Source organism: Leucopleurus acutus (genome assembly GCF_964270905.1).
Source record: "Leucopleurus acutus genome assembly, chromosome: 1".
NCBI lineage: Eukaryota > Metazoa > Chordata > Mammalia > Artiodactyla > Delphinidae > Leucopleurus > Leucopleurus acutus.
Window position 1 is genome coordinate 121,528,817 of NC_139142.1, and position 17,346 is coordinate 121,546,162.

General features: G+C 40.5%; 1 protein-coding gene across 2 annotated transcripts in view; it reads left to right on the forward strand.

Moving 5' to 3' along the window:
* The window catches only part of TMOD3 (tropomodulin 3), an 89,423-nt gene that overhangs the window by 7,184 nt on the left and 64,893 nt on the right, over positions 1 to 17,346 (forward strand). The gene's annotated exons all lie outside the window — the stretch shown is intronic.

Genomic DNA, 17,346 nt, shown 5'->3' on the forward strand with positions numbered 1-17,346 from the left:
GATCTATCCTGGAGAATGTTCTGTGTGCACTTGAGAAGAAAGTGTAATCTACTCTTTTTGGATGGAATGTCCTATAAATATCAATTAAATCTATCTGGTCTGTTGTGTCATTTAAAGCTTCTGTTTCCTTATTAATTTTCTGTTTGGATGATCTGTCTGTTGGTGTAAGTGAGTTGTTAAAGTCCCCCACTATTATTGAATTACTGTTGATTTCCTCTTCTATATCTGTTAGCAGTTGCCTTATGTATTGGGGTGCTCCTATGTTGGGTGCATATATATTTATAATTGTTATGTCTTCTTCTTGGATTGATCCCTTGATCATTATGTAGTTTCCTTCCTTGTTTCTCATAACAGTCTTTATTTTAAAGTCTACTTTATCTAATATGAGTATTGCTACTGCAGCTTTCTTTTGATTTCCATTTGCATGGAATATCTTTTTCCATCCCCTCACTTTTAATCTGTATGTGTCCCTAGGTCTGAAGTGGGTCTCTGGTAGACAGCATATATATGGGTCTTGGTTTTTTATCCATTCAGTGAGCCTGTGTCTTTTGGTTGGAGCATTTAATCCATTCACATTTAAGGTAATTATTGATATGTATGTTTCTATTCCCATTTTCTTAATTGTTTTGGGTTTGTTATTGTAGGTCTTTTCCTTCCCTTGTGTTTCTTGCCTAGAGAAGTTCCTTTAGCATCTGTTTTAAAGCTGGTTTGGTGGTGCTGAATTCTCTTAGCTTTTGCTTGTCTGTAAAGGTTTTAATTTCTCTGTTGAATCTGAATGAGATCCTTGCTGGGTAGAGTAATCTTGGTTGTAGCTTTTTCCCTTTCATCACTTTAAATATGTCCTATCAGTCCCTTCTGGCTTGCAGAGTTTCTGCTGAACGATCAGCTGTTAACCTTATGGGGATTCCCTTGTATGTTATTTGTTGTTTTTCCATTGCTGCTTTTAATATTTTTTCTTTGTTTTTAATTTTTGATAGTTTGATTAATATGTGTCTTGGTGTGTTTCTCCTTGGATTTATCCCATATGGGACTGTCTGTGCTTCCTGGACTTGATTGACTATTTCCTTTCCCTTATTAGGGAAGTTTTCAATTATCTTTTCCAATATTTTCTCAGTCCCTTTCTTTTTCTCTTCTTCTTCTATAATTCGCATTCGACCTCTATAATTCGAATGTTGGTGTGTTTAATGTTGTCCCAGAGGTCTCTGAGACTGTCCTGAATTCTCTTCATTCTTTTTTCTGTATTCTGCTCTGCAGTAGTTATTTCCACTATTTTATCTTCCAGGTCACTTCTCCGTTCTTCTGCCTCAGTTTTTCTGCTATTGATTCCTTCTAGAGAATTTTAAAATTTCATTTATTGTGGTGTTCATCATTGTTTGTTTGCTCTTTATTTCTTCTAGGTCCTTGTTAAATGTTTCTTGTATCTTCTCCATTCTATTTCCAAGATTTTGGATCATCTTTACTATCGTTACTCTGAATTCTTTTCCTGAACTCGCCTCTCCCACCTCAGAGGCACAGGCCTGACAGCCAGCTGGGGCACCAAGACCCTATCAGCCACATGGCCAGATATGTGGGGAGTTTCTTGCCTTTTGGGAAGTCTGAGGTCGTCTGCCAGCATTCAGTAGGTTTTCTGTAGGAGTTGTTCCACATGTAGATGTATTTCTGATGTATTTGTGGGGAGGAAGATGATCTCCATGTCTTACTCCTCCGCCATCTTGAAGGTCTCCCCTTCAGTTGTTCTTAAATTTAAATATATATGACTCTGTCTTGATAAAAATAGTTGGGAGCCTTTTTCTTTAGGCTGTGATAGTGGTCAAAGCACTGTTGTCCTTCCTTGCTGACATTCGATATACATGCCTTACTCTTTCTCAGTCATTTTTATATCTGACCCTCTAAAATGACAGCTATAAAATCATTGGGAGGAAAATGGTAAAGAAAACAGAAAATTCTACTGAACTTCTCATAATCCATTAGGTATGTATTGAAATTGTGAAGAATCTAACTTGATTTGCCATTTATGAAAAATTAAACATGAACAGATACAATTATATCTATGTACCTATGTACATCTGTAATCCATTAGGTGATTTGCAATAATGAAGGAATAGAGATGTCAGTAATCCAAAGTGGAAAGTAATTGAACATGTGGAGGGTGGTATTCTAGAATTTCATTTGAAACAAAATCGTTATATCTTGAAGCAGAGTGCTACTTTGTATTTTTTTACTGAGGTGTAATTAACATTCAGTAAAATACACATATCATGTGTCCAGTTCAAGGAGTTCTGCCAATTTTATACACTGTAACTTCTACCGAAAGAGATAGAAAATATTTTTATCACCGTAGAAACTACCCTCATGCCTCTTTCCAGCCATTTTCCTCACCCACCCTCCGAAAGGTTACCACTTTCTTACTCTGTATTTCTGACATCATAGGTTTGTTTTGCTTAGTCTTGGACTTGACATAAATAGAGTCATACAGTAGTACGTGCTTTTTTGTGTCTAACTCTTTCCTGTAACATGATGTTTCTGAGATTTATCTGTGTTGTGTGTATCAGTGGTTTGTTCTCTTTTATTGATGAATAGTATTCCATTGTATGAATATACCACAATTTGTTTATCTCATTTCTTATTTTTTTAAAAAATTATTTATTTATTTATTATTTATTTTTGGCTGTGTTAGGTGTTTGTTGCTGTGTGCAGGCTTTCTCTAGTTGTGGTGAGCAGGGGATTCTCTTCGTTGTGGTGCGCAGCCTTCTCGTTGCGGTGGCTTCTCTTATTGCAGAGCACGGGCTTTAGGCACGCGGGCTTCAGTAGTTGTGCCTCCTGGCTCTATAGTGCAGGCTCAGCAGCCGTGGCGCATGGGTTTAGTTGCTCCGCGGCATGTGGGATCTTCCCGGACCAGGGCTCAAACCTGTGTCCCCCACATTGGCAGGCGGATTCTTAACCACTCCACTCTTAGGGAAACCCCACACAATTTTTTAAAAAATTTGTTTATTTGGCCGCACCAGGTGTTAGTTGCGGCACGCGGGATCTTTGTTGCCATGTGCAGGATCTTTTGGTTGTGACATGCGGGATCGTTAGTTGCTGCACATGAACTGTTAGTTGCAAGTGGAATCTAGTTCCCTAACCAGGGATTGTACCAGGCCCCCTGCATTGGGAGCACAGAGTCTTAGCCCCTGGGCCACTAGGGAAGTCCCCAAATTTTAATTTTTAATGTTGCCAAATTTTAGTGCTGTCAGCCTTTTTTATTTTAGCCATACTAGAGGATGTAAAATGGTACCTCATTATGGTTTTAAGTTGCATTTTCCTGACGATTAAGGACTTGAATGCTTTATCATGTGCTAATTAGTTATCCTTTATTTTCTTTTGTGAAGCATCTGTTCAAGTCTTTTGCCTGTTTTTTTCATTGGGTGGTTCATCTTTTTATTGTTGTTTGCAGGAGTTCTTTATATATTCTGAGTACAGGTCTTTTGTCTGGTACGTGTGTTGGAGATTTTTTTTAACCTAGGCTTTGGCTTTTCTATTTGTTTTCTTAATGATGTGATGAGCAGAAATTTTTTATGGAGTCATTTTATTAACTTTTAATTTTATGGTTAGTGTTTTTTTATGCCAGTCCCCAGGGTTGCAAAGCTTTCTTTAAAAAAAGCTTTTCTTGGGCTTCCCTGGTGGCACAGTGGTTGAGAGTCCACCTGCCGATGCAGTGGACACGGGTTCGTGCCCTGGTCTGGGAAGGTCCCACATGCCGCGGAGCGGCTGGGCCGTGAGCCATGGCCACTGAGCCTGTGCGTCCGGAGCCTGTGCTCCTCAACGGGAGAGGCCACAATAGTGAGAGGCCTGCGTACCGCAAAAAAAAAAAAAAAAGCTTTTCTTCTTTAAAGCTTTCTTTTTCTAGGTTTTAGATCTTTGTTCCATCTCAGATTAATTTTTGTGTTATGATGGGAGGTAGGGGTTTAGGTTTATTTTCCTTTCATACAGATATCCAGTCGTTGCAGCAACATAGGTTAAAAAATCTTTGCCATTAGATTGACTTGGCAACTTAATTGAAAATAAGATGAGCTACTGTGTAATTTAGTTTTGCTTATATTGTCAGTTTCTTAAGAAGGGTCCTGTATCTTTAAAACAAACAAAGCAACAACTTTTATGCACCTCTTCCATACTGCAGCTAGACTGAGATTGATCTAGGGCTAGTTACCATGTATTTCCTGATGGAGGTGCTAATAATGAATTTGAATTTTATTTTATTTATTTTTTGGCCACACCACGGGGCATGTGGGATGTTAGTTCCCGATCCCAGCGCCCCCTGCAGTGGAAGCACAGAGTCTTAACCACTGGACCTCCAGGGAAGTCTCTAAGTTTTAATTTTAAATGGCTTTTCTGTTGGTTGAGTTAACCAACCAACATTTCAGTAGAAGTTGCACCCTGAGCAAGCTACAGAGAGCTTAATATTTTCCTGTTTACTGACTTGGTCAAAATAGATGTAAATATATATATACATATAAAACCCATGCATTTTAGTTTTCATCTTTCTACTGCACTACTCCAGTCCAATCTTTTTTTTTTTTTGCGGTATGCGGGCCTCTCACCGTTGTGTCCTCTCCCGTTGCGGAGCACAGGCTCCGGACGTGCAGGCTCAGTGGCCACGGCTCACGGGCCCAGCCGCTCCACGGCATGTGGGATCTTCCCGGACCGGGGCACGAACCCGTGTCCCCTGCATTGGCAGGCGGACTCTGAACCACTGCGCCACCAGGGAAGCCCCAGTCCAATCCTTTTTGACACAGTTCCTGAATTTGTCTTGGAACAGTTTCTAAGGAGACAGGTTGGTTCTTTTTTCTTCCAGATTTTAGTGACTGATAACACAATACAATGATAACATTTTTAAAAGAACGTCAGCTTAACCATGTTACTCTAATGTAACTGTTTCATTTTTCCTCATTTCCTTCCAGGCTTTGTTCATCCACATACCTGTTTTTGTATGGTTGAAATCATAGTGTACATGTGCTTTTCTGTGATAACCAGTGGACATCGTGTTCTGTATGTGGGTCACCCTTGTTAGTAAAGATAAATAAAGATGGAGATGGAGATGAGACCACTAGGGGACTTAGCAGTGGGAAATCTTGAATCCAAAGCTTAATTAAAATTGCAGTCGAACAAAGTTAAGATTTTCAAAGACAGGGTTACCCTTCCATGGAAATGCAGGACAACTTTGGTTTCCTTATTCTCTCTCTCTCTCTGTTTTTAATGTATAACAGCTTTATTGAAATATAATTCACATATACAATTCACCCATTTACAGTGTACAAGAAAATGGATTTCAGTATATTCACAGAGTTGTGCAACCATCACCACAGTTCATTTTGGAACATTTTCATCACACCAAAAAGAAACCCCTGGGACTTCCCTGACAGTCCAGTGGTTAAGACTCCAAGCTCCCAATGCAGGGGGAGTGGGTTTGATCCCTGGTCGGGGAACTAAGATCCTACATGCCACGTGCCGTGGCCAAATAAATAAATATCAATAAATTAAAAGGAAAGAAAAGAACCCCCTTGACCATTAACAGTCACTACCTACTTCCTCCCAACACCCCTAGCCATAGGCAACCATTCTGCTTTTTGTCTCTATGAATTAGCCTATCCTGGACATTTCATATAAATGGAATCATACAATATATAGTCTTTTGTGACGGGCCTCTTTCACCATTATACTCTTATAGTTTGCTCGGAGAATCATATTACAAGGTAGGTTCCTCCACAGATGTGCACACTTTTTGACCTGTAGAGAGATACACTCCCTTTGGTACATATGCTCAAACACTTACACCTACTCACTAAGGGAGGAACACAAACACACCAAGACGAACTTACAAACTAAGGTAATTCATACACGGAGATAACCCTTTACAAATAAACAGTTTCATATCTGGCCATATCTAAGCACTAATATCACTACACGTACGCACATGTGAACACAACTCCTGAAGCATATGTGAGAAAATGGGTGAGAATATGATAAACTGGGAGGAAAAGAGGCCTGAGTGGACAAGAGTGAATGAGAGTGTGATGGCAAGTTGTGTTTATTTCAAAGTGTATTCTCCTGGTGTTTAAAACACTTTCTAGAGCTCTTCATCTTTTAAACCAGTAGCAATTGTCTGATATGTTTGTATTATTTAATACGTATATAGACTTGTAGGAAAGATTGTTGTAATTAGCTTATTATATAGCAGTCCTTTTGAGCAGGATGTTATTAACTGTAAAGCAGGGGATTTGCACATGGAAAAGTATAACCAACAAAATATTTTAGTTCCCTGGGTGTGGTGTTATCATTTTAATGAGGAGTTGTTAAGGAATATTTCCTTGATATGCATACCAGTGAAAAGAGGATACACTGTAATGTATACAAACATATACATTATAAGTCTGACATCTTCAGGCAACCCTTACCCTGGAGCAAGCGTGGCAAGATTTGATATAACCCCAGGATTTATTTTTGTTTGTGGTGGGCGATTATTAACCCAAGTTAGTATTCTTAAAGAATTGTTCCTTTTTTTTCTTTCGTCTTTAATGGCCACTGGGATGCTTGCTTGGCTTGAGGGTGGGATTAGGGGGTGGGGTGGGTTTAGAGGGGTGGGGAGATGGGGAAGAAAGTTTAATTTGATTGGGAAATATCAAAAAATGATTATTTAAAAGTCAGCCCCCCACTTTTTTTCCACTCCTTTGTCCTAAAGATCTACAGTTTCTTAGAGAAAATCACAGAACCATACACAGAAATGGACCTCGACAGATTTGCACATTTTTATCTCTGCAAAGCCTTCTGTGCAGCTCGGCCCTTCTGTCAGCTATTAGCACACCCTCTACAGCTGCTTTTTCTTTGCCACTTTTCTGGAGCCCCCGTTACTCCTCGTCAAATGATCTCACTTCGTACTCTCCTAAGATATCAGACGACATCGCAAGTGAACTGCTGGATATAGTTTGCTCCCCACCACAGGACAGCCCTTGTTACTGCATTCAGCTTCTTAGCCTTCCCGTCTGACATATTCTCTTTTCTGTCTTTTCCCACTGCCAGATAGGAATTCTGGCTTATAACTCCTTTTGAATGGGATACCAGGGGAGCCTCTTCAAAGAAATGTTCTATCTGGTCCCTGAAAGATGTGAAAGGATTTGAACATGAGAAAAGGTAGAAAAGGATATTTCACGTGTAACGAACAGTGTAGTCTGAGGGCTGGAGGCAGAAGAGCAGGGAACTGTATTTACTTCTTTGGCTATGATCCAGGGTGTGTGAAGGTCATGCCTTCCCCTTTACTTGACTTTTCTTCCTCTTTTCCCTGGCTCCCTTCCCATCCTCCTTCCACCCCTTTTTAGCATGTCCTTTGATGTCTTTGCTTAGATATTGCTCCTCCCCACTCCTCTCTGGCTAAATCTATCCTTCCCTGACCACCCATAGCGATCTCTGAACTTCTGTATCACTAGTTGCCAGTCCCATTCTTTTGTCAGTTAAATATGTATTGCCTTGATTTAAAAAGGAAAAAAAAAAGCTTTATGTGCATGTCGCATTTTCCCAAATAGAGTTTATTAATCAAGGTTCTTAGGTCTCAGGGAACACCACCCATTTAAGCTGGGCTACTAGAAGATACGGCAGCAGGACTGGGAGTTGTAGTGGGTTTTTACCCTGTTAAGGCAGCTGTGCTCTTTAAAATGAACTACAGCTGGAACCCAGAGCAGGCACTTGGAAAGTCCCTGTCCTTTCTCCCTCTGCCTGCAGTTTTGCATGGACTGTCTTTGGCTTCTTTCTGTGCCTCTGCTTCATTCCAGAACAGTAATTTGGATTTTTTTAAATACTGTGCATAACACTATTATCTATCTTGATTACTGAGTTTCTTGGCATCCTGTTAAATCTTGCACCTGAGGCAAATGCCCCAGCGCTGCTCCATTCTCTCCTTTATAGACTGGCTTTCTCTACTCTCTCTTGCTTTCTTTCTCTCTTCTGCTTTCACCTTAGCTTCAGCTTCAATGTGACTTTATCTTGCTGTGATGCTGCCTCCAGACTGGATGATATATGATCTCTCGGCTTCGGTTTTGTTTCTCAGCTTTCCAAATTCCTGGGGAAGAACTGGATTTGATGTATCTTGCTTGGGCTAGGGGTACTGCCTGTACCGAATATCTGTGAGGGAGGGGCAGTGTTACGGTTGTGTACTTCACAGGGCCTGGGGTAAGGGTCCCAGAGAAGGCGGTTTAGGGTTGGTCATCCCCAAACATGCTTACTTTAGTACCAGAGGTGAGAGGGAAGTGACCATGTCATTGTTTTTGTATCTGCACTGCATCTGGCAGATTAACAGCTAAAACGTGGGTGTGCCTCTTCAGTAGTTGTTTATTGCTATGACTCCCTGACCATTTGGATTACCTTTTGGGCATAACAGGCTAATCAGATAAATATTTTTTAAATTTATTTATTTATTTATTTAGGCTGCTTTGGGTCTTTGTTGCTACATGTGGGCTTTCTCTAGTTGCGGCGAGCGGGGGCTACTCTTCGTTGTGGTGCATGGGCTTCTCATTGCCGTGGCTTCTCTTGTTGCGGAACCTGGGCTTTAGGCATGCAGGCTTCAGTACCTGTGGTGCGCGGGCTCAGTAGTTGTGGCGCACAGGCTTAGTTGTTCTGCGGCAAGTGGGATCTTCCCGGACCAGGGATTGAACCCTTGTCCCCTGCATTGGCAGGCAGATTCTTAACCACTGGGCCACCAGGGAAGTCCCAGAGATTTTTTTTTTTTTTCGGTACGCGGGCCTCTCACTGTTGTGGCCTCTCCCGTTGCAGAGCAACAGGCTCCAGACGTGCAGGCCCAGCGGCCATGGCTCACGGGCCCAGCCGCTCCGTGGCATGTGGGATCTTCCCAGACCGGGGCACGAACCCGTGTCCCCTGCATCGGCAGGCGGACTCTCAACCACTGTACCACCAGGGAAGCCCCCAGAGATATTTTTAATATTAAAAATATTACCAAAATTTGTTTTATCATCATTTGAAAAATTTCTAATTTTAGAGCAAATTAACTTTTTTTAAACATTTTTGAAATTTATTTTCTAGTTCAGAAAGAATAGAGGAGTAGAATATTGATAATCAGGGCTTCCCTGGTGGCGCGGTGGTTGAGAGTCCGCCTGCCGATGCAGGGGACATGGGTTCATGCCCCGGTCTGGGAAGATCCCACATGCCGCGGAGCGGCTGGGCCTGTGAGCCATGGCCGCTGAGCCTGCGCGTCCAGAGCCTGTGCTCCGCAACGGGAGAGGTCACAACAGTGAGAGGACCGCGTACTGCAAAAAAAAAAAATGAATATTGATAATCAACTAAATAAAAAGTGATAAGTCTTTACAGACTCTGCCCCCCAGTCTTATTAGGATATGGTAAAATCAGGTACTCCCATCATTGATCTCAAATCTTATTGAGTCCCACCCCCTTATTATTTTGTTATATACTTAGTATCTGCTATGTTGCAGGTACTATGTTGGGCTGATAATATAAAAATAAGTGCCTGGGGACTTCCCTGGTGGCACAGTGGATAAGACTTCATGCTCCCAATGCAGGGTCCCTGGGTTTGATCCCTGGTCAGGGAGCTAGATCCCACATGCATGCCACAACGAAGAGTTCGCATGCCACAACTAAGGAGCCCATGGGCGGCAACTAAGGAGCCCACCTGCCTCAACTAAGACCTGGTGCAACCAAATAAATAAATACTAAAAAAAAAAATAAATAAAAAAATAAGTTCCTGCCCTTAAAGGGCTCACAGTCTATGAAGAAGATATGTATTAAGCAACTGATTATGATGAGATAAATGTGGATAGAAGTGTAGGCAAAGTGGTGACTTAACACCTCTCTTCTTCTGTTGCTTTCTTTGTACATTCATTGTCTCTCATTTTTTTATATTCCCTTTTTTAGTCTTCATTGCTCTCACCCAGTCTTTGCAATTAATTGTCCGGATTATATGGATCTCAGTATGGTAATATCTCATTTACCTAGTATGAAATAATGAAGTATTCCTTAAAAATGAATTTTGAAGATAATGACTTTATTGGCTAAAATTTATTGAACCCTTGCTCTGTGTCAAAATTGTTCTAATTGATTTATATGTATTCATTTAATGAATTAATGTATCAGCCCCATGAGATAGGTACTATTATTATTCTCATTTTAAAAACAGAGAAACAAAATGTAGTTTACTGTCTTGCCTAAGATTACAAAGTGAAATATCTGTAAGAAGATTGAGATCCTTTTAAAAAATCTATTTTGAATGTCATTTTTGGTAAAATGCATTATAAAACTTTTCCTGGTTTTCTTAAATGAAGTTCTTCAAAATTAATTTAACCAAGATGATTTGGAGGATATAGAATTTTGAATTCATTGCATGCATCAGGTGTATTATTCTGTGCTACTGAATTGCCTTCGGAGGTTGTTGCCGTTCATGGACTATTGGTAATTACATTAAATTGTCCCACACTTTAGTGCTTTAGTTACTTTATAGTTTTTCCTTTGCTTTTGCCTCCAGCTGCGGCTTCTTAATTACCAATTACTGTCATATCAGTAACTTGTTTCTGTTAATGTGTGGTGTGTAGTAACAAAAGTAAAAGCATGGTAGAAACTAAGTATTTTATAGAGGCAGTATGATATAGTATAAAAAGCATGGATTTTAGGGTCAGGTTCAAATCTCACATCTACTGTTGAGAAAGAAGTTATATATCCTTGAGCAGTCTCTTTATTCTGAGCCTTAGTTTCATCATTTATGAAATGGGGATAGCAATATTTTGCAGAGTTATTATGAGGAGATGTATTTGGTAAAGTAAATACCTGGCAAATAATAGGTATGCAAATAAAAATTGATACCTTTATTTTTCTCTTCATTATGTTGGAATATGGCATATGGCCTCTTTGTTAATCCGAGAAACTCAGGTAAATGAAAGAAACTTGTTTCTAAGATGTAAGAAAGATGTAGACACTTTTATTCTATCACTTAAAAATATTAGTTTACAGTTGGTGTCATAAGTGTTAATTTGAGTATTACCCTAAACTTCTGTTTTGGGTCCTTGTACTAAGCTCTCAGTAACCTCCTCTCCTTCTCTGCTTTAAATAAGTTGCCTTTACTTCTTTCTAGGTGGCTTTCTTGATTTTCCTTGTTTGCTATTAAAGGAAAAATGTCCCTTAGCCCTTTTCAAAAGAACCTATGCCAAGGCAGACCTTATGACACTGGGGGCAATAAACCAAGCTTCTTGGCCAATAACAGTGACTTCTGAGACTTCCTTTCTTTCATCAGTTCTGCTTTTTTCAGCTATCTCCATCTTAAATATGAATTTGTTTTTCTTTCTAGCCCCACCCCCTTCCATTTCTCCCTTCTCAGAAACTATCCACATTAGCTGTATGGTTATTATTTCACTAGTTTTATATAGTTTGGTTTTTATTGTGTGTGTATATGTATTTCTCAAAGGCTATATTTTGGTAATTTTTATTATTTATAGGGAACTCTCCTATCTTAATATGATAAAAAATTTGGCACCAGAGGTTTTGCCTTCTGTCTTGAAATTCCAGTAAAAACCTGTGATATCCTCTCCTTACTGCACTGTCAGATGCTTCACCACATGCAAGTACTCCAGCTCAAGTCACCAAAAAAAGTTTTTGAACAATTTTACCGAGGCATAATTTACATATCATAAAAGTCATCCTTTTTAAGTGTACAATTCAGTAATAGCAAATAACATTTTCCTATCAAAAACTCTTCAGCGGGCTTCCCTGGTGGTGCAGTGGTTGAGAGTCCGCCTGCCGATATAGGGGACACGGGTTCGTGCCCCGGTCCGGGAAGATCCCACATGCTGCGGAGCGGCTGGGCCCGTGAGCCATGGCCGCTGAGCCTGCGTGTCCGGAGCCTGTGCTCCGCAACGGGACAGGCCGCGACGGTGAGAGGCCCGCGTATCGAAAAAAAAAAAAAAAATCTTCAGTGCTGTCTTTAGTCTAGAAGAGGATAGTCATCTTTTTGTTCCCAAGGTCATTTATGGTGGGTTGTGTGGTCTTGCTCCTGGCTGCCATGTGGTTACATACACGTACCCCATCTGTTGGTTATTGCTTCTGTTATTCACTCTGGATATCATAGTACTTCATTAACAGTGAGGTTCTCTATAGTTGGGACACTGAGTCAAAGTGGTGGGACACTACCATTTTGTTGAAGAATGGCTCCTTTGGGGCATTAATTGAGGGAACTCATTCTCTCATCTTAGGTATTCTCCACCTGATGAGAATTATACTCCAGGGCCTTACAAATCTCTCTGATTGGTTCTGTATTCCCCACTTCTCCCTTGAGACATAAAGACATTATGTAAATTTAGGCATGTGCCTCTCCAAACATAACTGCTTCTCCATGTTACTCTGAAAATTAATTCAATAATTGCTATAGCAAACTTGGTATGCCCCTAGTCCCCTGAAATTGATTAGGGTAGAACGAGTGGTATCCCTAAAAGTCACAAGTGTGCTTTTTCTCCAAAGGTGTATATGAAATATTTCACTGTGTAGGAGTGGGGCATGGTCCACTGGGGGGCATGCATTCATAGCAGGCGGGGCATCAGACACCTGAATCAATGGCAAGTATTGGGGCTAAATGGTGTGGTGCATCCTGAGTGTGGCTGACCTGCAGAGTGGAAAAGAGGCCAAGTAGGGTTGGAGGAGCTAAGAACGGCTTTGGAGAAGATGGACGTGAGCTAGTCTTTGAAGGGTATGCAAGTTTGGATAGGATGGAGAAGTGAAATTTGGGGTTGGGGTAGGGAGGATTGTTGAAGAGAAGTGCAGACCACATTGGGAAACAAATGAGGCAAAAAGGTAAAAGTGAACTTAGGATATTTGTGAGACCCTGAGGAAACCAGGCTGATGAGAGCTGAGGATTCCTAGTAATTCGTAGTGAAAGTAGAAAAGTGGAGTTTTATCAAAATCACAGGAGAAACTGTCAAAATACAAGCACCTAACAAATAAGAAAAAAATTCTTAGCAAAGGAATGAAATGTAAAAGCAGTGTTTCAGGAAGCATACTCAGGTGACTGTGATCAAGATCGTTAGAGCAGGAAGGCAAGAGCTCAGTCAGGCAAGGAGTTTGCTTGCCCCTAGGAGGAAGGGCTTGGTAAAGCATTGTTTTTTACTTCCTTTCTTTATGCGACTCCAGAAATTTCCCTAGGTACTGGAACTGTTCCTGGGAAGGGGCAGGGTCCAAAAACTCAAGGCTTTGAAGGCCTGCACAGAACTTCAGAAAAGTTATTTCTCTTTATGTTTCCTTAGGGAAAAGGAATAAAACACCCCAAAACTGGCCCCATCCCAGTTTCAGAGTCTCAGTTATATAGGGCCTTTGGGCCCAAGCTGTGGAGCTTTGGAGAATATATAATTATATATCTCTTTAAATGATTCTTACTGTTGCTCTCATAGATTGTTAGTCTTTTTTCCCCTTAATTAATGTTCTGAAATTCTTTTAATAGGACTCTCTAATGGCTGATGCTTTTCGTTGTTTTGCTTTTCCACCAAAGCACTTTTTGCTATTACCTGGGGGTGGCATGCATAAAGTCAGAGGCAATACTTGTTACTGTTTTTCATACACAGCAACAAAATGCAACAAATGATTGAGTTACTATTTAAATTAAAAATAAAATAAATGCACATGATACAAAGCTCAAAAGTGACTACTGGATATCTGGTGAACACTCTCCCTGTATCTTTAGCTCTCTAGTTTGTCTCTGGTTCTTGTGGATCTTTCCAGAGTTATTCCCAAGGCACTTATTTTTAAAAGTTGAGTGATCTCAGACTTTTAGATTTGGAAGGACCATAGGGGTCATTTGTCAACCGTTAGTGTTTCTTGTGGTATAGAGAAAAGTGGGCCAGATTTGAGGAATGGACATGGGTGAATTAATGGGGTTGAGTGACTCCTCTAAAATTTCTTAGAATATCACCATCTGAAACTAAAGCCTTTATGAAGCCTGTTTCCCAAAGGTCTCTTTCCTAAATTCCAAATCTATTTTTCCAATCTATTTTCCTTGTTCTAAAGTCTTTTTCCTAATATCTTCCAGTACTGTCCTACTCTTGATTGTCTTGGATTTAATATTTAATTAAAATAGAGACAGTAATTAGATACTTTTAAATTTATTTTAAAAAAAGAAAATGAAATAAAGAACAAGACAGAAGTGCATGTGCTGCTTTATACTTCAGTAGTTTTACTGTATTACTAAAATTTATATTTAATTTCGTGATTAAAATTCTTTTGCATTCATTCTTATGATTTATGATGTATTGGGAATTCATGTTTTCATAGAAACAGTTCTAATTTTATTATGGGAAAATAGGAAATGATCTGTAGAAATTTGCTTTATTTGGCAACTTTCAAGAAAGCATTTATTAATATGGTCATTCCACTTTAACTTCTTTTTCTCTAGTACATAACAACATAGGCCCATGTTTGACTTCATTATTTACTTTTTTTTTTTTTTTTTTGCGTTACGCGGGCCTCTTACTGTTGTGGCCTCTCCCGTTGCGGAGCACAGGCTCCGGACGCGCAGGCTCAGCGGCCATGGCTTACGGGCCCAGCCGCTCCGCGGCATGTGGGATCTTCCCGGACCGGGGCACGAACCCACGTCCTCTGCATCGGCAGGCGGACTCTCAACCACTGCACCACCAGGAAGCCCATTATTTACTTTTTTTCATTGTTAAATCTGTTCTGGTTTTTCAAGTCACTTTCCTAAAGTATTTCACGTTATTGTTTTTGTGCTTACCTAGCATGATTCAGCTCTCATATTTTTCCTTTCTACTTATACATTGTTCATGTTGGCAAGTTTGAGTTAGTGTTTCCTTAAGATCATAGACATTAGAGCTACAAGAGACCTGAGGACATTGAGCCTGGGAATGAAGTGAATAGGCTTCATCCCTTTGCCACTTCTCATCTGTTGATAGTGGCTGCCTAAAGACTGAGGCAGAATTTACCCTGACTCGGGAAAAGGCTGTTTTATTTCCCGTGTCTGGACCTGGAGAAGCCTACTGTCAGAACTAGGACATATCTTGGTTATTCCTCATCTAGCCCAGAAAACTGAGGAGTGAAGTAACTTGCTCAAAGTCACAGAGCCCTTGAGTCCATGGATCTACTGACCCCCAATGCTAGGAGCTAAGTGCTAGGCCTTTTTTCTCCCTAAAAATTATGGATTTCTTTCTGGATTTTTTGGTTTGTTTTTCCACTGCGAGTCATAATTGAATTATATTAAGTATATCAACTTGTCACAGTTTGTTGTATCTTCAGGAAAGACTCAGAAGTATTCATCTGGCAGTTTAAAAATAGGCTTTTCCTTATTCTAGGAAAGAAAGGGGCCTTGAGTTACATAGTCTAGCTAAAACTGAGAACTTTCTTTTCACTTATTTTTTTTTAAATATAAATTTATTTATTTATTTGTTTTTGGCTGCGTTGGGTCCTCATTGCTGCGCACGGGCCCTCTCCAGTTGCAGCAAGCGGGGGCTAATCTTTGCTGCGGTGGGCGGCCTTCTCATTGTGGGTGGCCTTCCTTGTTGCAGAGCATGGGGTCTAGGCACACAGGCTTCAGTAGTTGTGGCACACGGGCTCAGTAGTTGTGGCTCGTGGGTTCCAGAGCGCAGGCTTAGCAGTTGTGGCACACGGGCCCAGCTGCTCCACGGCATGTGGGATCCTCCCAGACCAGGGCTCGAACCCGCGTCCCCTGCATTGGCAGGCAGACTCCCAATCACTGCGCCTTCGGGGAAGCCCCAGCAGGCAGATTCTTAACCAGTGTGCCACCAGGGAAGTCCTCACTTATTTTTAAGACTGAAAGTTTTCCCATTAAACTTTTAAAACTTATCCTCATTACTATCCAACCAGACCCACCCACCCAAAAAGGGAGGAAAAGTAGAATTTTATGAGAAAGAGTGAATTTTATTAGAGTGAGATTGTTGGTTCAAACCAAAATCTGGTGTAGAAGGATTAAAATACTAGCAGAGTGAGACAGGGTAGGGAGGTCCTTTAATAACATTTTACTTTCAACATTTATCAACGGTACTATTTGACATTTTGGCCAAGATCATGCATTATTTTGCAATTACGAATACAGGTAACACAATACACAAGACAAATAACAATAGTAGCTATATTCTGTATGTATGTTAGTATTTATTTTATTATCATTGATTTGGGAAAACTTCGTATTAAAAAATATATATTTTCTCTGACATCTTCTACATCTTATGGGCTTATTTTGGTGGTTTAGAATAGTTCTGGTAATTCCTTAGAGCACTTTGTCCCATGTATTACCAAAACCTTAACTTTTTTTAAGACTAGAATGCTGGGACAGCTTTCATACGAAATTTTTTTTTTTTTTTTTTGGTGGTACACAGGCCTCTCACTGCTGTGGCCTCTCCCATTGCAGAGCACAGGCTCCGGACGCGCAGGCTCAGCGGCCATGGCTCACGGGCCCAGCCGCTCCACGGCACGTGGGATCCTCCCAGACTGGGGCACGAACCCATGTCCCCTGCATTGGCAGGCGGACTCCCAACCACTGCGCCACCAGGGAAGCCCCACACAAAATATTTTGATGCCTTATTAACTGTTAACCAGCAGGTTTGCAAGTATTGCCAGTGACAGTTATGTACCTCTTCATCAAGTCACATTTTGTTGAGAATAGTTGATTTCACCCGGGATCGTTTCCTCATTTGGAGGTATATTTTTCTATTTAAACACATTTTCAGTTGAACAGTGATGTACTTCTTAATCCTTTTTTTGTGGCACAATTATTGATACACAGCATTGCTAGAGGATAGGGTTCTGCATACCCATGGATGTAAAAAGGGAGTGGAGAAGAGAAGAGACATGCCAGTGAAGGGTTCTTTTCAGTGTGCAACCTGGGCTGTAGTCTTATGATGGAAGGTGGCAAGAGAAGGTGTGAGGGAGAATCAGATTTACTTTCACTATATGCCCAGCTTTGCTGATCACCAGTTTTGCATATTGAGACAGCACAACAGTGTATCCAAAGAAAACTTTAAAGTGTTGAGATTGAATCTGCATTTAACATTACATCTACAGTTGAATATTACAATCTCTGTGCCCTATTTTTGCCATGTCTTTGATTCTTATAATCGTTTAAATTCCAGTTTGAGAAACACTTATAAAGTTGGGAGAGAGAACAGCAATCTGTTTGTACAATTTTCTCAAATTCTTTTCCTCTCCTTCCCGTGGTCCCTTTCCTCTCCCTATGCCCTACCCCACTCCAGTCCAATGTCTCCTTTCCCCAGGACAGCACGTTAAATGTAATAGGCACTTAATAAATATATACAAATACATATTGATCTGAAGATGGGGAAATTGGTA